This window comes from Narcine bancroftii, unplaced genomic scaffold (assembly GCF_036971445.1).
Source record: "Narcine bancroftii isolate sNarBan1 unplaced genomic scaffold, sNarBan1.hap1 Scaffold_159, whole genome shotgun sequence".
NCBI classification, from domain to species: Eukaryota; Metazoa; Chordata; class Chondrichthyes; order Torpediniformes; family Narcinidae; genus Narcine; species Narcine bancroftii.
Genome location: NW_027211894.1, coordinates 13127171 through 13151954, shown reverse-complemented (window position 1 = coordinate 13151954; position 24784 = coordinate 13127171). Strand labels below are relative to the sequence as shown.

The window sequence follows — 24784 nt, the reverse complement described above, 5'->3', positions numbered from 1 at the left end:
GGAGAGGGAGGGGAGAGGGAGGGGGAGAGGGAGGGAGGGGAGGGAGGGGGAGGGGGAGGGGGAGGGGGAGGGGAGGGGGAGGGGGAGAGAGAGGGGGAGGGGGAGAGAGAGGGGGAGGGGGAGAGAGAGGGGGAGGGGGAGAGAGAGAGAGGGGGAGGGGGGGGAGAGAGACAGATCGAAATAGAGGAAAGGAGGCCGAGCAACGAGGATGAGGAGAGGGTGATTTCAACCGGAGAAGTTGATGTTAATGTCGCCCGGTTGGAGGGAGCCCATATGGAAGATGAAGAGTTGTAGGTGATGTCAGTCTGGCAATGCATGAGAACACGGACAGAAATGCTGGCAAGGGAATGCAGCATCGGCGCCGGAATGAATGTTAGAGGGGGGCACAGTACAACATTCATAAACTTGCTCAGTGTTGGGGGGGGGGGGGGGGGACCTGACGCATGTTAACACCATCCGCCCCTCCGATGTAGGTGATGAGGGCGCTGCTTTTACTGCGTTGAGTGTCACTAGATGCTACTGACACTTAATCCATGCTAGTGACACCACCAGAGGCGGGTGGAGAGTCACTCGGTGCATCAAACCAGACGATAGTGACGCGGGTGGGGGCAGGTCTGATGGCAAGGAATGACCACGACTGGGAGACCCAGCACCTCACATGGAGGGGGCAATGCTGATGAACATTCCCACCCCCACAAAGTGCTGACCCTGAGGGAATGGGAGGGAGAATTGAGATGGATGGCCACCGAGAGATCTAAAATGATCACAGCATCTGCAGACTTCTATGTTTCACAGGGATAATCCACTCACTCTTCCATCAAAGTTGTGAGATCATCTCCAGTCTCCTGGGGACAACCAGAGGCTTGCTGTAATGGCTCATCACAAAGACTCCATTCACTCCTGTGAGTCCGGGAACAGGACGGCATAGGTCCTCCCTCCCAGTCGTTCCACTCCCACCACTGATGCATAGAGTGTACCATCTATACTATCAGTTGTAGATCCTCGACCAGGCACCTCTGCATCAAAGGGTCGTGGAGAGCTGGAGCAGGGGTCACCATCCCTGGCAAGTTCCTTGTGCCTTGCGTTCCCTGCTTGGAAACGCATCATTCATCGTTGCTGTGTTCAAAATCCAGGAAGTCCTCCCATGGAAGGACTGATGGATCACCTGCAGCTTTCCAGGCAGGTGATGGTGCCTTGCCAGTGGCATTCATGTCCCAAGAGGTGGGGAACCAGAATAATCGGCGGTGGCATGTGCTCACCATCATTGGCACTACTCATTGTTGCCCGAGTTCCAGGTTTCCCCCTCCTACACCAGGGACCCCCCTACTGAGGGGAAAATCCAAGGAATGGCCTCAAGATGCCATGAATCCAAGAAAAGGTTAACAGGGTGCAAACCCTGTCCACTCCCGAGCAAGAACTTCATCTAAAGCAGTCCTAAATAAATCCCATTGGGAATTGAGGAGAATCCTGGGGTCCAGAGAATAAAAAGTGTGAGTTGGTGGTGAGGGGTTGAGGGAACAGCAGAGAGAGGTGCACGGGAAGGTGGGGAGGGTGGTGATTGGGAAAGTTGGTCTAGGATGAAGAGGCAGGGCTGGCTGGCTGGCCTGGAGGGTGTCTGCCATGCCACAGTGAGGAGGTGGGAGGGCAGGGCTCGCTGTGAGTGGGAGGATAACTAACCTTGGAGACCTCTCGCCCACTAGCTGCTGAAGGTGTGAAGGATGGGATCCAGGTGTTCAAATACACATGGTGGAGGGTGAAAGGGAAGGCGATTCCAGAGGTGGTGAAGGAGTACTCCAGCCTCGGAGCGGAACTGAACGTACTGCCCTTCTGCTCCCAGTTCATCCCAATGGAGGTGATTGACTGCCCCAAGCACGGCTCAATCATATATCACCCTTCCCTGCTCCCAGGCACAGAGGGGCCTCCGCCATCAACTGGTTAGTGGCCAGCGCAGCTCAGTGGGACACATGTGGGTGTGAGGTGTGCCATGCATGGGCCCCCGGTGCGAGGTGTGATGCATGCTGGAATCGCAGTACGAGGCATGAAAGGGGCAGGAGGGGGAATAGGGAGAGAGGGGTGGGAGGAGGGGGGAATGGGAGAAGAGGGTGGGTGAATGGGAGAAGGGGTGAGAAGAAGGGGAAAGGGATTGGGCAGAGATTGAGGGGAAAGGGAGGGAGAGAGGGGGAAGGATAGTGTGAGAGGGGGAGAAAGGGAGAGAGTGGGATCGCGAGGTTGAGGGTAGCAGAGAGGGAGATGGGGAGATTGTGTGGGGAATAAGAAGGGGAGAGGGAGTGAGTGTTGGGGAGAGGGAAAGGGGGTAGAGGGAATGAGAGAGGAAGTTGACATTTGTGACTAGATGTTAGCTCTGCTCACTAACTTGGGAATGGATTGTCCAGCACGACCTATTAGCACCAACTAGTCATAGACTGGTTCCTCCTTTCCCCAGGACACTAATCCAGGGAGACAAGAAAGGAGGTTTTACCATCTTTCTGGGCAGATGAGGGATTGGACACAGGTCCAATTCTCATGCAGAGAGAGTGCGAAGTGTTTCCTGATGACACCATCAACACACTGTACAAAAGGGTCCTCTTCCCTGAGGGAATCAAAGGCATGGTGAGTACTCTCTTGGTCCAGACATTGTGTGTGTGAGGGAGAGAGAGAGAGAGAGAGTGGGAAAATAATGAGGGAAAGTGAGAGAGAGAAAGGTAACAATGAGAGAAAGAAAATTAATATGAGAATTTGAAAAAAATGAAAAAAATCACCAAGGAGGAAAGAGTGACAGTGAGGGGGAGAGGGAGTGAGAGGGGGAGAGGGAGCGAGATCGAGGGGGGAGGGAGCAAGATCGAGGGGGGGAGGGAGCGAGATCGAGGGGAGGAGAGAGCGAGATCGTGGGGAGGAGGGAGCGAGATCGAGGGGGGGAGGGAGCGAGATCGAGGGGGGGAGGGAGCGAGATCGAGGGGGGAGGGAGCGAGATCGAGGGGGGGAGGGAGCGAGATCGAGGGGGGGAGGGAGCGAGATCGAGGGGGGGAGGGAGCGAGATCGAGGGGGGAGGGAGCGAGATCGAGGGGGGGAGGGAGCGAGATCGAGGGGGGGAGGGGAGCGAGATCGAGGGGGGGAGGGAGCGAGATCGAGGGGGGAGGGAGCGAGAGCGAGGGGGGTAGGGAGCGAGATCGAGGGGGGGAAGGGAGCGAGAGCGAGGGGGGGAGGGAGCGAGAGCGAGGGGGGTAGGGAGCGAGAGCGAGGGGGGTAGGGAGCGAGAGCGAGGGGGGTAGGGAGCGAGAGCGAGGGGGGTAGGGAGCGAGAGCGAGGGGGTAGGGAGCGAGAGCGAGGGGGTAGGGAGCGAGAGCGAGGGGGTAGGGAGCGAGAGCGAGGGGGGTAGGGAGCGAGAGCGAGGGGGGTAGGGAGCGAGAGCGAGGGGGTAGGGAGCGAGAGCGAGGGGGGTAGGGAGCGAGAGCGAGGGGGGTAGGGAGCGAGAGCGAGGGGGGTAGGGAGCGAGAGCGAGGGGGGTAGGGAGCGAGAGCGAGGGGGGTAGGGAGCGAGAGCGAGGGGGGTAGGGAGCGAGAGCGAGGGGGGTAGGGAGCGAGAGCGAGGGGGGTAGGGAGCGAGAGCGAGGGGGGTAGGGAGCGAGAGCGAGGGGGGGTAGGGAGCGAGAGCGAGGGGGGTAGGGAGCGAGAGCGAGGGGGGTAGGGAGCGAGAGCGAGGGGGTAGGGAGCGAGAGCGAGGGGGGTAGGGAGCGAGAGCGAGGGGGTAGGGAGCTGAGAGCGAGGGGGGTAGGGAGCGAGAGCGAGGGGGTAGGGAGCGAGAGCGAGGGGGGTAGGGAGCGAGAGCGAGGGGGGTAGGGAGCGAGAGCGAGGGGGGTAGGGAGCGAGAGCGAGGGGGGTAGGGAGCGAGAGCGAGGGGGTAGGGAGCGAGAGCGAGGGGGGTAGGGAGCGAGAGCGAGGGGGGGTAGGGAGCGAGAGCGAGGGGGGTAGGGAGCGAGAGCGAGGGGGGTAGGGAGCGAGAGCGAGGGGGGTAGGGAGCGAGAGCGAGGGGGGTAGGGAGCGAGAGCGAGGGGGGTAGGGAGCGAGAGCGAGGGGGGTAGGGAGCGAGAGCGAGGGGGGCTAGGGAGCGAGAGCGAGGGGGGTAGGGAGCGAGAGCGAGGGGGGTAGGGAGCGAGAGCGAGGGGGGTAGGGAGCGAGAGCGAGGGGGGTAGGGAGCGAGAGCGAGGGGGGGGGTAGGGAGCGAGAGCGAGGGGGGGTAGGGAGCGAGAGCGAGGGGGTAGGGAGCGAGAGCGAGGGGGGTAGGGAGCGAGAGCGAGGGGGGTAGGGAGCGAGAGCGAGGGGGGTAGGGAGCGAGAGCGCGGCATAAGGAAGGGAAGTGGATACTTGGCCTCTCAGACACAGATTGCTGATCAGAAGTTCGTAGGCTGATGTGATCACGGCCTTAGTGCTACCTGTCTGCCATATTGCTGTGACCCTCTGGTTTCAACATGGGCTTCCTCGATGTGTTCAGTAACTATGCCTTTCTCTGGGTAAAGAATTCCAGCAATTCGCAGTCTCACAAAGGAGGGGTCTGGCTCCTCAGAGGCTGATTCATCGCTCTGGAACAACATGGGCTGATGGCCTAATCCCTCCTGTGTGACCCTCCCTCTGTACTGGCTTCTTTTTGCCTTTTTGGTGGTAAATCAATACCATCCCTTTATTATTTGTCATCCAAAGTTACAAGTACTACATTAGTTTATAATTCAGACCACTCACACAAAACACAAGTTACAAACTGAAACATGATTATCTCTGTCAATATTGACAAATCCTTGGGGAGCCAACCATTCCTGGACACCCTCCAAACTGCTCGTGAGCAGTGAGCGCTCCTTCTCCAGGGATACACGGGCACACAGGTGTCCTCAGAAGAGGGGCAGGTAGTCAGCCCAAGCTGAACACTTAACTGCCCACTGCCTGGACTCATGGATGCCCATCTTGGCCAGGCCCAGTACCAGACCGACGAGGACAAGTCTAGACCGACCCTCCTTCCTCCGTACCAGGTGCCCAAAGGTCAGGAGTGTGGGACTGAAATGCAGCCAGAACTAAAGGAGCAAATCCTTTCAAGTTCACGAACAGAGCCTGACCCTCGCACATTCCATATCTCTGTGAAACACGGTCTCAACTAGGCCACTGAAGTGACAGATGGGTTTTGGGTCCGTGAATCGACTCAACTCACCACTAAGCCCACGCCTTCGCATTTCATAGATTTCCCTCCATTTTTACACTCACTGTAAGGCCTGGGGTCCCATCACTCCCCAACATTGCCTTTGTGTGGTCATGGGTCGCTGATTTCACTGGCCCAGTGTGACTCCTGTAGGGCCCAGGTCTTTCAGAAGACTGGTCTGGCATATTTACAAAAAAACAAACTAGACCATCATATAAAACAATAGTCCACAACAGGAGGGGGCAAGTCTCATGTTGACTGGTCGGTCGTGCTAACTCAGTCCTCCTCAATCCACACCATCTCGTATTCCCCATGTCAAAACCAGCGCCCGAGATGTGAGTCCTTTATCTGGACAATGAATTAGCAGAGCGATGAACAGAAATCCCCAGATATTTCGTGAACTGTCTCCCCAACAATCCGCCAAAGCCTCCTGAAATCCTCGAAGGTGAGGGCAAAGCCCTTGAGACACCACTGAAAAGTCATCAACAACCAACTGCTGAGCTAATCGAGTCACTGATGTTAAGCTTTTAATGAGCAAAGTAATTGAAACATAGTAATTCTATGGTGGAGTAAATTCACCCTGGCAAACTGCCAGCTCATTGCTTGAACTATGTAGTGGGAGATAGCAGAGCTTTACTCACAAATTGCACCACTTCTTCTGACAAGAATTCTGCCCGAGTATTCCCACACCACACACACAAAACCCCCTTTCGATTCAAATCTCATTTCAGCCGTTTCAATCATTTATCTTTCTCTGTCTTCCTAGTGGTGTAGAACATGACTATTGCAACCACTGCTCCCATGGGTGTGACATGGTAGATATTGAAGAGCAGGAAAGACTTGAGGGTCTGCCTGTTCCTGCTCCTTTGTTTTGAACTCTATCCATGTTGTGAGCTGCTTTCAGGGAAGGGGCAAAAGACTGGGAATCAGAACCAAAACTGGGAGAGGAGGAAACGCGCAGGTCAGTCGGCTTCTGCAGAGGGAGGAACAGGATTGATGCTCCAGCAATAGCCTTCTCAGGAGGAGTTTTGTTCCATCTGTTGGCAGGTGGAGTCTGTAGCGCTCATTGAAGCAGGAAAAGCTCCAAGCATGAAGCAGTCGGAAGATGGAGCCACATACGAGGGCATTCAGAAGAAGGAGAATGCAAAGGTGCCTGATCAAAATTAGCAATGATGTCAGTCACAGGGTGTGGGAAGGGGGTTACTGACGGACCATAGGCTACACAAGATGTGGGAAGGGGTTATTGACAGACCATCAGCTGCACAAGGTGTGGGAAGGGGTTACTGACAGACCATCAAGGGAAGGGGTTACTGACCGTCCATAGGCTATATTGGGTGTGGAAAGGGGTTACTGACAGACCATCAGCTGCACAGGGTGTGGGGAAGGGGTTACTCATGGTCCCTTAATACAGCTGTGGGGAAGGGGATACAGCAGACTGTCATTCACAGGGTGTGGGGAAGGGGTCACTGAGGGACCTTCAATGACAATGTGGGGGAAGGGTCACTGAGGGACCGTCAGTAACACGGGGTTTGAGGAAGGGGTCTCTGAGAGACCGTCAGTAACGGTATGGGGAATGGGTTACAGGCAGACTGACATTCACAGGGTGTAGAGGAGGGGTTACTGAGAGATCAATTAACAACGGGACGTGGAGAAGGGGTCACTGTCGGACCATCAGTCACAGGGTGTGGGATAGGGGTTACTGAGGGACCGTCTCATACAGGGTGTGTGCATTGTCAGTAACAATGGCTGTTGCGAAGAGGTTACTGTCAGGTTGTCATTCACAGGGTTTGAGGAAGGGTAGAGGGTACAAGAGAATGTTGGTGACCCTGCCCCAGAGGACGACTGGCTCACTCTTCACTCTGCTCATTAGATTGACTGGGAGCAGCCAGCTGAGGCAATCCACAACTGGATCCGAGGCAACGACAAGGTCCCTGGAGCTTGGGCTCTGTTAACGGGCAGGTATGTAATGAACAGGAAATCTGTAGGGGGAATGGAACTGGGGCTGGATAGGAGCAGGGAATCAATATACCATCAATTGCCACAAAAGGGTGAGGTTGTGAAACTGATAGGCCTTTATTGACTATAGACTGATCATGGCAGGAAGAGTGGGGGTTATGGGTAGGATTGGTCTCAGAAGGTGTGTCCAGCCAGCAGTAGTATCATAGTATAACAGTGGTTTACCACATTCACCCCTCCTTTTGAAGAGGAGTCCTGTGGGATGAGAGAGGAAAAGCTACATATTTTGCAGGTCAAGTCTGTCAGGAGGTCTCTGCTGCAGTGAACGATGTGGTAACTGTTGGGGCGCTGCTGTGGCACCCTGGGCAGCTTGCGTGGCTGGTCTGTCATCACCGGTTGCAGTTCACCAGGGTGGGGGAGAAGGGACAGGTACAAGGAGGAGGGAGTGTGGTGCTGGTGCATTGTGGGTGACAATAGTTGCCGGGGATGGAGTGTGATCAGCTGCAGGTTCAGGGACTCCCAAGATGGTGGGGGGAAGAGTTTCTGTTGGTGGTCAGTCGTGGTTGGAGGGGCGCCCGATGGTGCCAAATCCAAGATGGAGACCATGTCCTCGCGCCCATCAGGGAAGGCTAAGTAGGCATACTGCGAGTTAACGTGGAGGAGGCGGACCCTCGCGACCAGCGGGTCAGTCTTTGATTGCCTGGCGTGCTTCCAAAGCAGGACCAGTCCTGGGGAGGCAGGCAGGCAGCATAGCCCCTGGCTTAGACTTCTTAGGGAAGACAAAGATGCGTTTATGAAGAGTATTGTTACTTGCCATACGTAAGAGCGACTGTACTGTGTGGGGTGTATCCGGGAGGACCTCTTGCCACTGGGAAATGGGGAGGCCCCGTGACCTCAGGATGGTTTTCCAGACCATGGCATTCTCCCTTTCCACCTGCCCACTCCCTCTGGGATTGTAGCTGGTGGTTCTGCTCATGGCGACGTCCCTGGCCGGCAGGTACTGCTGCAGTTCATCACTCATGAATGAGGTCATGAATGAATGAGGTTCATTGTGGATGAAGCAGGGGGTACCCAAAGAGCATGAAGATACTGCTTTGTGCCTTGATAATTGTGGCCAGGCAGGGGATGGCAAAAGGGATGCGGGAATACTCAGCGAGGAAGGGAGAGGCCCCTTGAAGTCGTTGCTCAGGCGCTCGAAGGGTCGAGTAGTTTTGATCAGGTGCACCTTGTCCGGACAGTAGAAGTGCGGTTTGCACTCAGCACAGACCTGGCAGTTTTTAGTCATTGTTCTGACTTCCTTTAATGAAGAGGAAGAACCTGGTCACTCCGGGGTGGCAGAGGTTGTTGTGGAGCATGTCCATTTGGATACTGGAATATGTCCCACGGGATAGGGCATCCAGGGGCTTTTTTATGTTTGCCAGGCCGGTATAGGATGTCGTAATTATAGGTGGACAGTTTGATTCTCCAGCTGAGGATTTTATCATTCTTGATTTTGCGCCTCTGCTTGTTGTTGAACATGAAGGCAACTGCCCACTGGTCTGTGAGGACAGTGAATTGTTTGCCAGCGAGGTAATGCTTCCAGTGGTGAACTGCCTCCACGATGGTCTGTGCCTCTTTTTTGACTGAGGAATGTTGGATTTCAGGGCCTTGGAGGGTGAGTGAGAAGGAGGTGATGGGTCTGCCTGCTTGGTTGAGTCTGGCAACCAGGGCAAAGTCATCGCTCTCCACGTGGAACGTTGTGGACTCATCTTTCGATGTATCGCCGGCTTAGTGATGTCATCCTTGATATGGCTGAAGGCTGTCTGGGCCTCAGACGACGGGAAAGGAGGTGGCTTTTTCTAATGGGTGAGCCTTGCCCACAAAGTTGGGGCCCACTGAGTGTAGTGTGAGAAGAAACCCAGGCATCTTTTCAGGGCTTTGAGGGTGGGGGGGAGGGGAAGCTTGAGTAGAGGGTGCATGCGTTCGGGGTCGTGGCCAATGACACCATTTTCGACCATATAGCCGAGAATGGTGAGTCGGGTAATGCAGAACCCACATTTCTCAGTGTTATAGGTAAGGTTCAGGATCTTCATGGCCCATAGGAATTTTCAAAGGTTGGCATTGTGGTCCTGCAGCTTGTGGCTATAGATGGTCACGTTATCGAGGTATGGGAAGGTGGCCAGCTGCTTATAGTGGTCTGCCATGCAGTCCATCTCCTGCTGGAAAATGGGAACCCCGTTGGTGATGCCGAAGGGGACCTGGAGGAAGTGATAGATACAGCCATCTGCCTCAGATACAGTATACTGGTGGTCCTCTGGATGGATTGGGATAGGCCAATTTCAGGTCGATTAGGGAGAATACCCGATATTGTGCAATCTGCTTAACCATATTGGATATGCGGGGGAGGGGGCATGCATCGAGCTGTGCATATCAGTTGATGGTCTGGCTATAGTCTATGACCAGCTTGTTCTTCCCGTTCTTTATGACGATCACCTGGGCCCTCCAGGGACTATTCCTAACCTCGATGATGCCCTTGCCCAACAACGCTGAACTTCTGACATGATGAATGCTCTGTTTACGGTGCAGTATCGTCTGCTCCTGGTGAGCACCAGCTTGCATTTGGGGGTGAGGTTCACGAACAGCAGTGGAGGGGTGACTTTGAGGGTCATGCATAGAGGGACGTCTAGAATCTGTTCATTGCAGATGGTGAGGGGTATAGGGTCCATTGAACCCCAATGCAATGTTCTTAAGTTGCGCAGCAGCAAGGGGGAGCAGAGCTGTGACATGACGAGGGGTCTGAAGTGTTTGTAAACTGTGCCTCTGATGGTCAAGGTCATAGTATAAAACCTGTGGATGTCGGCCTTATGGGATTTGGACATGAGTGATATCTCATGGCTGACTGGCCGCACTTTGAAGGATAGGCATTTAGCGGTATCAGGGTGAATAAAACCTTCAGTGCTCCTGCTATCAAATGCGTCAGTTTACTTGGACTTCCATCATGGACCTGGCGAGTTTGTGTGGTGCCTCTTGGTTCAGGGTGATGGAGGCCATTATAGTCCGATGAGGGCCAGAGTTCCCAAGAGAGCTGAAATCACTGTTTCCCCCACAGTGCTGCAGACCCGAGAAGATGGCGCCGGCCGCACGGTCCAAAATGGCGACCTCCATGACTCACATGGTATCACTGGTCCTCAGAGGGGATGGTGCTAATTGTGCTGTCCGGGGTGGCAGCTGTCCACATGCGGTGATGCTAGGTTTTGTGAGCGGGTTAGACTGGCGGACTTTTGCGTAATGTCCTCTTTTCCCGCACCTAAAACATATCGCCTCCTTGGCAGGGCAGCATTTCCATGGGTGTTTGCCTTGCCCGCAGAAATAACATTTGGGGTTATTACCCACCACAGCGGATGAGATCAGATCGCTAGAGGAGTGTGATGATCCCTGCGACCAGTTGCTCACGGTACGAGATGGCCCCCCCCGTCCCAAGATGGCAGCTCCCACAGCAGCCAAGAACTTTGGAGGGCCACCTCTAGTGTCTCTGTTAAATCAACTGCCCCTTGCAGATCGAGTTCCTTCTGCTCCAGCAGTCACTGTCTTATGGATCTGGATCAGATACTGACCTCAGATGAGGTCCTCCGTGTTCTGGGCAGCCATCAAGGCTTTACAGTTGAATGCCCTGCAGAGGGCCCGGAGGGCTCATAAGTATTTGGCGTTCGAATCACCGGGTCGCTGCTTCCTGGTGGCCAGGAGATGCTGTACATAGACCTCATTCACCCTTCTACGATACTGGACTTCCAGTGCGTCCCATGGCTTCCACATAAGATTTGGCGTCGTCGATCTTTGGGAAGACCAGGGGTCCAACTCGTGAGAAGGGGAGTTTCAGTCTGTTCTTGTCCATGTTAACAACGTTCGTGGTCACTGTTAGGAAGTCCTCAAAAGAGCGTAGCTAGTGTTCGAACGTGTTCAGGGCATCAGATCATCGAGGATCTATGTTGAGTCTCTGGTTTCGGGTATTGCTCCATTTTCTTTGAAAAATATAGTCCATAAAATTGATGCACCATTAATTACCACAAAGAGTGAGGTTGTGAAACTGATAGGCTTTTATTGATTATAAACTGGAGCACCAGCTATTGACTGATCATAGCAGGACCACTGGGGAGCAGGCAAGGGGTAATAGGTAGGAAAGGTCTCAGGAGCCTTGTCCAGCTGACAGTAGCCAATCATAGTGTAAACAGTGGTTTACCATAGGAACAGAACTGGGGACGGACAGGAGCAGGGGATCAGGGGGATTGGAAATGGTCATGAACAGGAGAAGGGAAACCAGGGCACAGACAGGAGTAGGGAACAGAGGGAATGGAACTGGGGACAGGCATGGAATCAAGGAGAACAGAACTGGGCATGGATAGGAGCAGGAATTGGGGAATAGAACAGGGGACAGACAGGAGCAGGGAATCTGGGGGAATAGGCAGATATGCACTGAGCAGGGAACCCCCACATTCCCATGAATGTGGCCATGGCGAACTGGTCCTCCTGGGATGGGCTTTGTCTATGGATCTTTCCTGGACCCATACATAAAGAAAACAAGTCAGTGCCCCTATTTCCTCAGGAGGTTGCGTAGGTTTGAGATGACATCGGAAACCCCAGCAAAGTTTGGTATGAGGTCATCAGTACGTCTGAGCATAAAGCCCTGCAAAAGGTAGTGGACACAGTCCAAGCCATCACAAGCAAATCTCTCCTCACCATTGAGAACATCTACAGGGAAGGCTACCATCGGAGAGCAGCAGCAATCTCAAAGACCCACACCACCCAGCACACAGTCTGTTCTTACTGCTGCCATCAGGAAAGAGGTCTAGGTGCCACAAGACTTGCACCACCAGGTTCAGGAACAGCTGCTACCCCTCCACCATCAGACTCCTCAACAACAAACTTAATCAGGGGCTCATTTAAGGTCTCTTTGCACATTATTTATTACTGAACATTTATTTTCTGTATCACACAGTTTGTTTACATTTCTCTCTTTGGTTTTCTTAAGTATTCTTTGAACGACCAATAATTAGAAATTCTGCCTCGCCCGCAGGAATAAGAATCTCAGGATTGTATGTGTTTTCATGTATGTTCTTTGATGATAAATCTGATCTTTGAGTGAACTGGAGAGAGTGCAGCAGGTATTCCATAGAACGTTGTCTAGATTGGAGGACTTGGTTCTGCGGAGATTTTGGAGCGAAGGAGGCGGAGCGATGGCCTGATCGAGGTTTATAAGACTCTGAGACGCGTAGATAGAGTAGGTGGTCATGATCTCTTCCCCATGGTGGGGGGGGGGGGGGGTGTATCAAAACAAGAAGACATAGGTTTAAGGTGAGAGGGAAGGTCTGAGGGGGTCATTGTTTACACAGAGAGTGGTTGATGTTGGAAACTCACTGCCAGAGGAGGGAGTGGAATCAGATTCAGTCACAATGGTGAAGAGGGATTTAGACAGACTTATCAGAAGGCAGGAAGGGCATGGACCTAGTACGGACAACTGGGATGTGTGTCGATGGACCAAAGAGCAGCATGGGGTGTTGGGCTGAATGGCCTGTTTCTGAGCTATGACTGATTTTTAGGAGAGAAAGAAAATTATTTTCACCTCAAGGGGAATGATCTGGGCTCAGGCCCAGGGACTTGCCTGAATTGAATGAGGAACCATTGCTGAGCCCAAAGGTGTGGAGGTGTCTCGCCCCTTCTGCAGCTGGGAGTTGGTGTCCAGTCAATTATCAGTACCAACCCAGATCCTACAGGCTTCTAACAGACAGAACAAGGGGAGGGGTTTGGGGGTGATTAAAGTTCAAGTTTATTATCATCTGACTGCATGCGTACAACATGATGAAACAGCGTTTTTCTGAACTGCAGTGCACACAAACAGAGCACTCGATAATGTTTGGGATAAAGACACTTTTTTTCCTTTATTTGCCTGTGTTCCACAGTTTTAAATTTGCATTCAAACAATTCACATGTGATTTAAAATATATATTCCAGAAGCCAAATGTCCCAAACTGATCAGCAAACCCGAAGATCTGGGATTCAACACCCCACTGTGTAATTGGATCCTGGATTTTCTCACCTCCAGACCACAATCAGTGAGCAATCCCCATCAGTACCAGAGCACCACAGGGCTATGTTTTTAGCCCCCTGCTCTACCCACTTGACGCCTATGACGTGTGGCTCAATACGACAATAACACCATCTACAAATTCACTGATGACACCACAGTAGATGGTTGTATAAAAAAGCAATGAGTCAGCATATAGGAGGGAGTTTGAAAACTTGGCTGAATGGTGCACCAACAACAACCTTGCACTCAATCTTATCAAAACTAAGGAGCTGATGGTTGACAGGAAGGGAAAGCCATAGGTACATAATCCAGTGATCATTGGGGATCAGAGGTGGAGAGGGTGAGCAAAATTAAGTTCTTGATAGTCACTCTCTCAGAGGACCTTTCCTGTACCCACACCTTTATGGCATCGTGAAGAAAGCTCGTCAGTACCTCTACTTTTCTACATTGGAATCCCTGCAAATTTCTACAGAGGTGTGGTGGAAAGTGTGCTGATGGGCTTGATAGGGGGAAATCAATACCCCTGAGCAGAAAGCCCTCCAAATCATGTTGGACGCAGCCCAGAACATCACAGGCAAGGCTCTCCTCACCACTGAAAACATTTACACGGAACACTGCTGTTGGAGAACAGCGATCTCAAGGCTCCACACAGCCCAGCACACTTTGTTCTCACTGCTGCCACCAGGAAAGTGGTGTAGGTGCCACAAGGCTCACACCACCAGGTTCAGGAACAGCTGCTACCCCTCTACCGACAGACTCCTCAATGAGAAACTCATTTAAGGATTCTTACTTGTGCACTTTACTGATTTTTAAAAAATTTTCTGTATTGCAGTCAGTTTGTTGACATTTCATTATATGTTTGCAGTTCTTTGTGTACATGAATGTATTGTGCACTATTTTGTTTTGAATTACCAATAAGTGGTAATGCTTTCTTGTTCACAGGAAAAAGAATCTCAGGGTTGTATGTGATGTCAGTTATGTATTGTGACAATAAATCTGAAAGCTGAATCAGAAATCTGAAAACCTTATGGTGCCCTGGAATGGGGGAACTATATATAAAAAGTAGAGTAATTTCTACATGCTCAAACGAAAATGTTTTCAAAAAAGCCTGAATAAAATGTGGAATGTTCACTTGAATTACATGTGAATTGTTTGATTACAAATTTAAAACTGGAGTATTGGGGGGGAAAAAGTGTCCCAAACATTATAGAGGGGACTGTTCACTGAACATAACAGTCTCATATATACTTAAAGATATAATACCAAAACATACGGATAAAGATTTTTGAGTAATTTACTCGATTCATTTCTAAGAGCCCCGAGGTCACAGGATAGAGTTCATCAATTTCATAGCCTGCAGAAAGGAGCTATTTCCCAACCTGGTGGTGCTGAATTTGATGCTCCTGTACCTCCTTCATGATGGTGGTGGGTTGAAGATCCTATGTGATGGATGGGAGGGGTTCTCAATCATTCTTTCAGCCGCTATTTGAGCAAGTGGTGATGTGTGGTTTGGGGACTGATCAGCCATGATCTTGTTAGGGAACGGGTGGATGGGTTGAAGAGGCCCCTGCTGCTGCTTCGGTGGATGGGCAGGGCCACGTGACAAAATGTTCGTTCCTCCGTTTTTCCAGAAGCTGACGTTTTTTGGCTCAACTCTGCTCGATGGTGCCCCTCCCCAGGGACAGATGTTGGACATTCCCGGAGCTTGGAAACCCGCAGTTGTCAGTCGGAAGGGGCTGGTTCTCTTTGGAAATGATGGCAGAGCGGTAACTTGGCTTTTTATCCTTGTTGGACTGGTGGGGGGGGGCCTGGGGCATCACAGTGCTGGAGGGCAGGGCACCAGAGACCGTAGGTGCTCGCTCCCAGTATCCAGATTGTCCCTCAACAACTGTGTTTGCCTTCCAGCTATTGGTGAGAAACATCCAGTTTGAAGATGGGAAAATGATACCAGCCTCAAAGTACTTTTCCTCCACAGAGAGTTCCTCACTGGAGTTCACCGAAGAGGAGAAAAATGTCAAAGAGAAGATTCGAGTAAGATTTTTAAGGTTCATTTGGATGATTCCAGGAACGAAATGGTCATCAATGAGGAGCATTTGACACACACGACTTAGATTTGTTGCAATTTAGGAATATGGTGGGGGGGGGGGGTGGATCTCATTGAAACATTTTGAATGTGAAAAGCATGGGCAGAGTGGATGTAGAAAAGGTAGTTTCCCACGGTGGGAGAGTGTAGGACAAGAGGGTACCACTTCAGGATTGAAGGGCATCCGCTTTGAATGGAGATGCAGAAAAATTTCTTCAGCCAGAAGGTGGTGAATCTATGGAATTTGCTGCCACAGGCTGTTGTGAAGGCCAAGTCATTGGGTGTATTTACAGCAGAGATTGACAGGTTCTTGATTAGCCAGGGTTATGGGTGGAAGGCTGGGCAGTTGGAAAATGGATTGGCTCATGATTAAATGGTTTGGGATAAATGGCTTGCTTCTACTCCTATGTCTTATGGAAATACATGTTGAACAAAAGTTATCAAGAGCTCCTGTCCCCAGAGAAATGGGTGAATGATTGGTTGGTCCCTCAGGGAACAGTGGGGGTTAGGGAGGTTAATAAAAAAGTGGGAGAAACACGAGAGGGAGAACAGTGGTGATGGAATGTTCTGGGCTCAGGTCAGGAGCAGCTCTCCCCTAATGGGTTTGGATAGTTATTATTGGATAGGTCCCAGCTGTTATTGCCCAGCTAATTGGAATGAAATTGTTCCTGTGTAGGGAGCTTCACTCTGTGTCTGACCTTGGTAGTGTGTGATGGGACGGTGTGGAGGGAGCTTCACTCTGTGTCTGACCCTGGGAGTGTGTGATGGGACAGTGTGGAGGGAGCTTCACTCTGTGTCTGACCCTGGGAGTGTGTGATGGGACGGTGTGGAGGGAGCTTCACTCTGTGTCTGACCCTGGGAGTGTGTGATGGGACGATGTGGAGGGAGCTTCACTCTGTGTCTGACCCTGGGAGTGTGTGATGGGACGGTGTGGAGGGACCTTCACTCTGTGTCTGACCCTGGGAGTGTGTGATGGGACGGTGTGGAGGGAGCTTCACTCTGTGTCTGACCCTGGGAGTGTGTGATGGGACGGTGTGGAGGGAGCTTCACTCTGTGTCTGACCCTGGGAGTGTGTGATGGGACGGTGTGGAGGGAGCTTCACTCTGTGTCTGACCCTGGGAGTGTGTGATGGGACGGTGTGGAGGGAGCTTCACTCTGTGTCTGACCCTGGGAGTGTGTGATGGGACGGTGTGGAGGGAGCTTCACTCTGTGTCTGACCCTCGGATGGTGTGATGGGACGGAGGGAGCTTCACTCTGTGTCTAACCCTGGGAGTGTCTGATGGGATGGTTTGGAGGGAGCTTCATCCTGTGTCTGATCCTGGGAGTGTATGATGGGATGGTGTGGAGGGAGCTTCACCCTGTGTCTGACCCTGGGGAGTGTGTCATGGGACAGTGTGGAGGAAGCTTCACTCTGTGACTGACCATGGGAGTGTCTGATGGGATGGTTTGGAGGGAGCTTCATCCTGTGTCTGATCCTGGGAGTGTATGATGGGATGGTGTGGAGGGAGCTTCACCCTGTGTCTGACCCTGGGGAGTGTGTCATGGGACAGTGTGGAGGAAGCTTCACTCTGTGACTGACCATGGGAGTGTCTGATGGGATGGTTTGGAGGGAGCTTCGTCCTGTGTCTGATCCTGGGAGTGTATGATGGGATGGTGTGGAGGGAGCTTCACCCTGTGTCTGACCCTGGGGAGTGTGTCATGGGACAGTGTGGAGGAAGCTTCACTCTGTGACTGACCATGGGAGTGTGTGATGGGACAATGTGGAGGGAGCTTCACCCTGTGTCTGACCCTGGGAGTGTGTCATGGGATGGTGCGGAGGGAGCTTCACTCTGTGTCTGACCCTCGGATGGTGTGATGGGACGGAGGAAGCTTCACCCTGTGTCTGACACTGGGAGTGCGTGATGGGAATTTTAAACATTTCCTGTCTGATCAAGCCACCTCTTCAGCTGGAACCTGCATTTCATCTCAACATTAAACCTTTTTCTATACCTCCGTTTTCCAGGCTGTTTGGAAAGGCATCCTATCCAATGTTCCAGAGATTGTGGAAACGACAGATTTCTTCAAGTCAGGAGCAGAATCAATGGATGTGGTCAGGTAATGTCATCGGGTGGATTTAAGACAGAGATTGATAGGTTCTTGATTAGCCAGGGCACCAAAGCTTATGGGGAGAAGGCCGGGCAGTGGGGCTGAATGGGAAAATGGATCAGCTCATGATTAAAGGGCGGGGCAGACTCAAAGGGGCTGAATGGCCCATTTCTGCTCCTCTGTCTTATGGTCCAAAATGGCGAGGTTCCAATTCCAAGTTGTCAACCCTCAGGCTCACCAAGCCCTTCACTGTGTTTGGTGAATAAAGAAAGAAGGTTCTGGCAACACTCAATGGGTCAGGTGACATCTGACGGAGAAAGTGTTTTAATAGAAGGTCATCAACCTGCAAGGTTAACTTTGTTTTCTCCATATTGGGACAGCTGCCAACTGTTGAATAATTGTTACTACTGAAGATCTGTGAATCCTGATGCAACACTTTTATGGGAATAATAAACATTGCTCTTTGTCCTTTGATTTGTTTATTCATGAATCATTCATCAGATTCTTGAATCTGACAACTTGAGTAGTCAGGCACACCTTGGGGCAATGAAAATTGTTCTGGGATTAAAATACAGAAATCCCTTGCGTTGACATTGAGCACTCAATAATAACTTGTTATTGTGTGTGAGATTTGAGTTAGTATTTATTGCCATATCATAAAACAGATGAAATATTACACAAAGCTGTCTTTGGTCTGCCATAAAGCATTTTGTATTGCACAGCGACAATTACAATCAGAGAAAGAGAAGCGAGAGTCCTTTCAGAGCCAGCGAGTGCCCGTGGATTTGCTTCAAGCACCCTCGTAGCCTCCGCAGTCGCACAGGACTCCAGATCCAAACCTCCAACACGATGAATATGCCTTCAGGGGTCCTTCTTTCCCCCAGCAGCCTCTCAAATCCAAGTTCTGATGTGTGGGTCTCATGCAGCCTTGTGCCAGTCCTTTTATTTCAAGTCTCCTGTAGCATCTGTGGGTTCCTCGTGTACGTCGTCCACAGCTCGCCACCTGCGTGTGTCCTTCTGCCGCTGAGCCCCTTGCTGATCCATCACTGTGGTTGCTGCCCTTCAGGTAGTCTCCTCTGCTTTCCCCTTCCCAGTGGGGGCTGTTCTCCCCACTTTTACTCAAGTCTGCAACCCCTCAAGCCCACTGCCATACCCAGGCGCCACCATCTTGGGCCGACTTCCCGTGACTGCAAGGTTTTAAATCGTACACCATCACTCCTTTAACAGGCCATTTGGAGCCCGAACGGAACCGACTGTAGGAGGACGGGGCAGTAGGGCCCTGCAGGGGAGAATTGTGCCTCCGCTCCCGCTCTGCTTGGGTCCACACCACTGGCAATGCTGCTGTGACAGCAAATCTGGTGGCACCTCCCTTTGTAATGTAGGATTAATCTTCACACCAGTGCAGATCAGATCAAATTTAACCCTTGGGGTTGTAAGGGAATGTAAGGCTAGACAAGTCCACAGAAATGCTAAAGGAACTCAGCAGGCTTTGCATCAAAGATAAAGATATTTAACCGATGTTTCGGCCCTGAGACCAACATCTGCAAACTTCCATGTTTTCGGTCCATGGATGGGAATAGATTAGAGGAATGTGTGCCAAATGCAGGCAAATGGGATGAGCTCCAGGAGGCACCTTGATCAGAATGAAGATACAAGTTTCCTTTATTGTCAAGTACTCTTTGCCGAAAGACAAAGAGTCTCCATTAGTGTTGCCTGGCACCCCATACAATAAGAGAGAAAGAATTCAAAGAGTCCGTGATCCCAAGATGTCCACCTGTATGACTCACGAGAAAGGGGGAGATCCAGGGAGATGGGTACACAATTCTGGAGCTCGGGACCAACTGAGGGCAGAGTCGCAGGGACGTTTGAGATGCTGGAATTAGGGGAATGTGACAACCTTAGAGAGGGCTGGAGGAGGGTTTACCTGATGAAGTAAAACTGGCTCTGGAGGGAATGCAGAGGAGGTCCGCAGGTTAATGAGCTGTCCAGGAGAGATTGCGTCGTCTGGGACTGGACGCATTAGTGCTCAGAAGGACGAAGGATAGAGAAGCAGGGAGGTTGTTTCCACCTGGAAGGGAACTGGAGGACACAGTCTCAAGATTCGTGGGTAGATTAAGATGGAGATCAGGAGGAACTGCTTCTCCTGGAGAGTGGTGAATCTGTGGAATTCTCTGCCCAAGCAAGCCGTCAAGGCTGCCTCATCCAATGTATTTATTTCACAATTAGATAACTATTAAAAGAGGAAGAGAAGGATTAAAGGAGGTGGAAAATGTTATGGATTCCAGAGGTCCCCAGAACCCAGCAGCAATAGATATTAGATATGCACCACGACAAAGGGTTACTTAAACAAAAGTTGATTTTAATTATCTTTGCACATGAAAACAGAATCAAACTTTAACTTATTAGTCTCAACTTACTTAACTCCCCTCTAATTCTAAGCCCACATGTGTGTAATGTGTATATAAGTGTAGAAAAGTTCTTTGGTTCACAGTCCAATGTCACTGGTTGCAGGCATTTCTTATACTGTGCATTAATAAAGTTCACCAGGCTTTGGTGGTGAAAGGGCAAATAGTTACCACTCAGGAGAGTTCTTTTGGTTTTCAGAGAGTGATTCCTTTTGTTCCAGGACATCCATACAGAAATGCTAAAGGAACTCAGCAGGCTTTGCATCAAAGATAAAGATATTTAACCGATGTTTCGGCCCTGAGACCAACATCTGCAAACTTCCATGTTTTCGGTCCATGGATGGGAATAGATTAGAGGAATGTGTGCCAAATGCCCCCTTCAAGGTTCTCTAGATGATCCTCTTTCTTTCAGGTCACCACAGAGTTCCTTTCAGACAGTCAGTCTTCTCCTTTGACCAGGCAGTCTTCCAAAGTTTGCCAGCTTGTCCCTTTGGAACCAAAGTTTCTGCCTCTCCTCTCTTGCTGCTTTCAAGTACATTCTCCACCAAGAATGCACCTACAGAGGCGGATGCAGACCTGTGGAATGGTCTTTCAGGTGGCAGCCCTGAAATTGCTGCGCAGTCCACTCGAAAGGGACAGCTGCAGGAGAGGCACCTCAGAGCGCACTCTGGCTCCTGTCAGCACGGGACGGCGGGGTTGGGGCGGCCGGTGCGGGACTATGGGGCTGGAGCAGATGGCGTGGGCTGTCCCCACACTGTTGGGACTGATTTTGGGAGTGGGGAGAAGAGGGCTGGCCGAAACAATGCTGGTACCTGACTCCACCGCCTCCTTCCCTCCCCCCCCCCCCCACTGGCTGCTCCAGCCCCCATACCCCCCGCCAGCCACTCCAGCCCCCATACCCCCCCCCCCCCCCCGGCTGCTCCAGCCCCAGTACCCCCCCGCCGGCCGCTCCAGCCCCCGTACCCCCCCTTTCCGGCCGCTCCAGCCCCCGTACACCCCCCTCCGGCCGCTCCAGCCCCCGTACCCCCCCTCTGGCCGCTCCAGCCCCCGTACCCCCCCCCGGCCGCTCCAGCCCCCGTACCCCCCCCCCGGCCGCTCCAGCCCCGTGAGTAGGGAGAGAGCAGGGCAGTGGGATCAGTGTGGGGACATCCCACGCGGGACGTCTCCACGCTGACACCCCACGCTGCTTCTAAAGGGCCGCTTCTGCTTCTTCTGGCGCATTCTTAGCGGACAATGCACCCGAAAAAGCCTTCAGAGAGCAAAGCTGTTCTGCCTCTGCCTGCAAAGATCACATTCTCTTCCAGACAAGCTACTGCCGTACATTGCTACTTTGTTGCCTTTTGCAAAATAGTACTCTGTGAAAGTCCTGCAAAAATTCCGTGTTTTAAAATGTTTGTGTGCAACCTGCTCTAACAATTTCTCCCAAACCACCTCTAAATACTCTGTCACAGCATGGACAGGGTAGTTGGAGCTGAGTTCACAGCCAGGTCAGCCATGACCTTACTGTCTGGCAGGGCATGCTCGATGGGCCAGGTGGCCAACTCCTGCTCCTGTTTCTTTCTGTTCTGTGAGAACAGAGTTTATCAAGCTTCTGACAGGCTGGTGTTTGCAGACTCTGTGGTTTTTTTTGGACAGAGGATGCGGAATTCCTGCTCCTGTTTCCCGTGTTCTTGGAGATGGTGATGGGGAAGGGTGAGGTGTGTTTGAGAAGTTTAGGAAACTGGGTTGCGAATTAAACGCATCCACCCCACTGCACTCTGCAGGAAACTGCGATCTATCTGGAGCTCTTTGTGGTTTGCAGGCTGGTGGAAGAAGTCAGGCTGAAATGTGGACTTCAGATGCAGAATGAAGATGTCTACATGGCTGTCACCTTTGAGGACTTCATGCAGATGACCATCCGGAAGCTTCGGGGTGAGGGTGACTTCAGATGCAGAATGAAGATGTCTACATGGCTGTCACCTTTGAGGACTTCATGCAGATGACCATCCGGAAGCTTCGGGGTGAGGGTGAGGAGGAGGAGCAGGATATCGACTATGTAAGTATATAATTCTACACACAGTGCTGGAGAATGACTTCCTGAGTTAAATTTATTACCATGAGATCACCATCCAGGAATAGGTCAGGCCATGGAGAGGTGACGCCAAGGATCTGCCTGATGCTAAATCAGGACGACTCTCAAAGTATTTCGGAATAACAGAGTAGAAACAGACTCCAGCTAATATCCACCCCTGTACAACCTCTTGCAGTCTAAATCAGCCCCCCCCCCCCGTAATACCCCTGCAGTCCAAACCACATGTAATAACCCCATCTAATTGATCCATGTAATATCCCCATCTAATCATCCCATGTAATATCCCCTTCTAATCGTCCCCTGTAATACCCCCATCTAATCATCCCATGTAATATCCCCTTCTAATCGTCCTCTGTAATACCCCCATCTAATTGTCCCCTGTAATACCCGCCATCTAATTGTCCCCTGTAATACCCCCATCCAATTGCCCTGTAATACCCCCATCTAATTGCCCCTGTAATACCCCCATCTAATCGTCCCCTGTAATACCCCCATCTAATCGACCACTGTAATACCCCATCTAATCACCTCCTATAATATCCTCCGTCCAATCCCCCTATAATATCCTCCGTCTAATCCCCCTATAATATCCTCCGTCTAATCCCCCTATAATATCTGTCCAGTCTAATCCACTATAATATCCTCCCAGTCTAATCCCCTATAATATCCTCCCAGACTAATCCCCCAATAATATCCTTCCAGTCTAATCCAACAATAATATCCTCCCAGTCTCATCCCCTATAATATCCTCCCAGTCTCATCCCTCTATAATATCCTCCCAGTCTCATCCCTCTATAATATCCTCCCAGTCTCATCCCTCTATAATATCCTCCCAGTCTCATCCCTCTATAATATCCTCCCAGTCTCATCCCTCTATAATATCCTCCCAGTCTCATCCCTCTATAATATCCTCCCAGTCTCATCCCCCTATATCCTCCCAGTCTCATCCCCCTATATCCTCCCAGTCTCATCCCCCTATAATATTCTCCCAGTCTCATCCCCTATAATATCTTCCCAGTCTCATCCCCCCTGTAATATCCTCCTACACTAATCCCCCTATAATATTCTCCCAGACTAATCCCCCTATAATATCCTCCCACTATAATCCCCCTTTAATATCCTCCCAATCTAATCCCCCAATAATATCCTTCCAGTCTAATCCACCAATAATAACCTCCTAGTCTAATCCCCCTATAATATCCTTCATCTAATCCCCTATGATAACCTCCATCTAATCCCCCTATGATATCCTCCATCTAATCCCCCTATGATATCCTCCGTCTCATCCCTCTATAATATCCTCCGTCTCATCCCTCTATAATATCCTCCGTCTCATCCCCCTATAATATCCTCCCAGTCTCATCCCCCTATAATATCCTCCCAGTCTCATCCCCCTATAATATCCTCCAGTCTCATCCCCCTATAATATCCTCCCAGTCTCATCCCCCATAATATCCTCCCAGTCTCATCCCCTATAATATCCTCCGTCTCATCCCCCTATAATATCCTCCCAGTCTCATCCCCCTATAAGATCCTCCCAGTCCTCATCCCCTTATAAGATCCTCCCAGTCTCATTCCCCTATAAGATCCTTCCAGTCTCATCCCCCTATAATATCTTCCCAGTCTCATCCCCCTGTAATATCCTCTTAGTCTCATCCCACTATAATATCCTCCCAGTCTCATCCCCTATAATAGCCTCCCAGTCTCATCCCCTTTAATATCCTCCCAGTCTCATCCCCCTGTAATATCCTCTTAGTCTCATCCACTATAATATCCTCCCAGTCTCATCCCCTATAATAGCCTCCCAGTCTCATCCCCTTTAATATCCTCCCAGTCTCATCCCCTATAATATCCTCCCAGTCTCATCCCATAATGCACCACCAGTCGAATCCCCCCCACAATACCACCCAGTCAAATCCCCCCACCACAATACCCACCCAGTCGAATCCCCCCCTACAATACTCACCCAGTCGAATCCCCCCCTACAATACCCACCCAGTCATATCTGCCTCCTGTTATACCCCCAGTCTAATCCTCCTTAATATTACCCCAGTTTACTCCCCCACCTGCAATACCCCCAGTTTAATTAAAAGCCCCATTGTTCATGGGTTGACCAGCTGGGAACCAAAAAGAGAACCACTTCCTTTGCGTGCTCTCCCATGCCTTGTGTGCCCCTGCTCCATTCTCTCCACCCTCCCCCCCCCCCCCGCCCCTCCAAACTCTCCTCCTTTTCCTTAACCCCTGGAAGCTGATGGAACATTCAGATGCAGGGTAAAATTTAATCCAACTGCTTCTGTTTTTTTTGGATTTCAGATTGAATTGAACGTGAACGACATGACTCTACACATGCCTCACCAAGTGTTCATCAATGGGCAATTTGTGGACGCAGAGGGAGGCAGCTGGTATAACTCCATCAACCCATCAGATAGCTCTGTAAGAAGTCAATTGTGAAAGTCTGCAGACACTGTTTTTGGTTGAAGGAAAACACAATGGCAAACAGGTCAAACAGTGTCCTTTATATAGCAAAGATACTGAACTCACGTAAGGCAGGAGATATTGGATGGAGGAAGGAGGGAGGCATAGCAGCAAGCAGGGGGAGGAGGGAAAGATGGAAGGATGTGGAGAGCTGACAGGAGGGAGGGAATGGGAAAGGAGACCAGGTTAGGGGGATTAGTCTAGTCAATGTTAATGCCATCTGACTGGAGAGTTCTCAGATGGAAAATCGGGTGTTGTTCCTCCAATTTACAGGTGGTCTTGGTGGGGTAGTATGTGAGGCCATAGGCTGACACGTGAGTGTGGAAGTGGGATACAGGCGAAATGGTTGGCTTCTGGAAGATCCCTGTTAGTGGTGTGGACAGAATGAAGGTGCTTAGTGAAGTGATCTCCCAGTCTGTGCCCAGTCTCTCCAAAGCAGAGAAGACAAAAAGGTAGCCCCGGATGCA

General features: G+C 51.3%; 1 pseudogene; it reads left to right on the top strand.

Moving 5' to 3' along the window:
• The first annotated feature begins 443 nt into the window (after positions 1-443).
• LOC138750513 (cytosolic 10-formyltetrahydrofolate dehydrogenase-like) lies at positions 444-24415 on the top strand (annotated as a pseudogene).
• Positions 24416-24784: the final 369 nt, after the last annotated feature.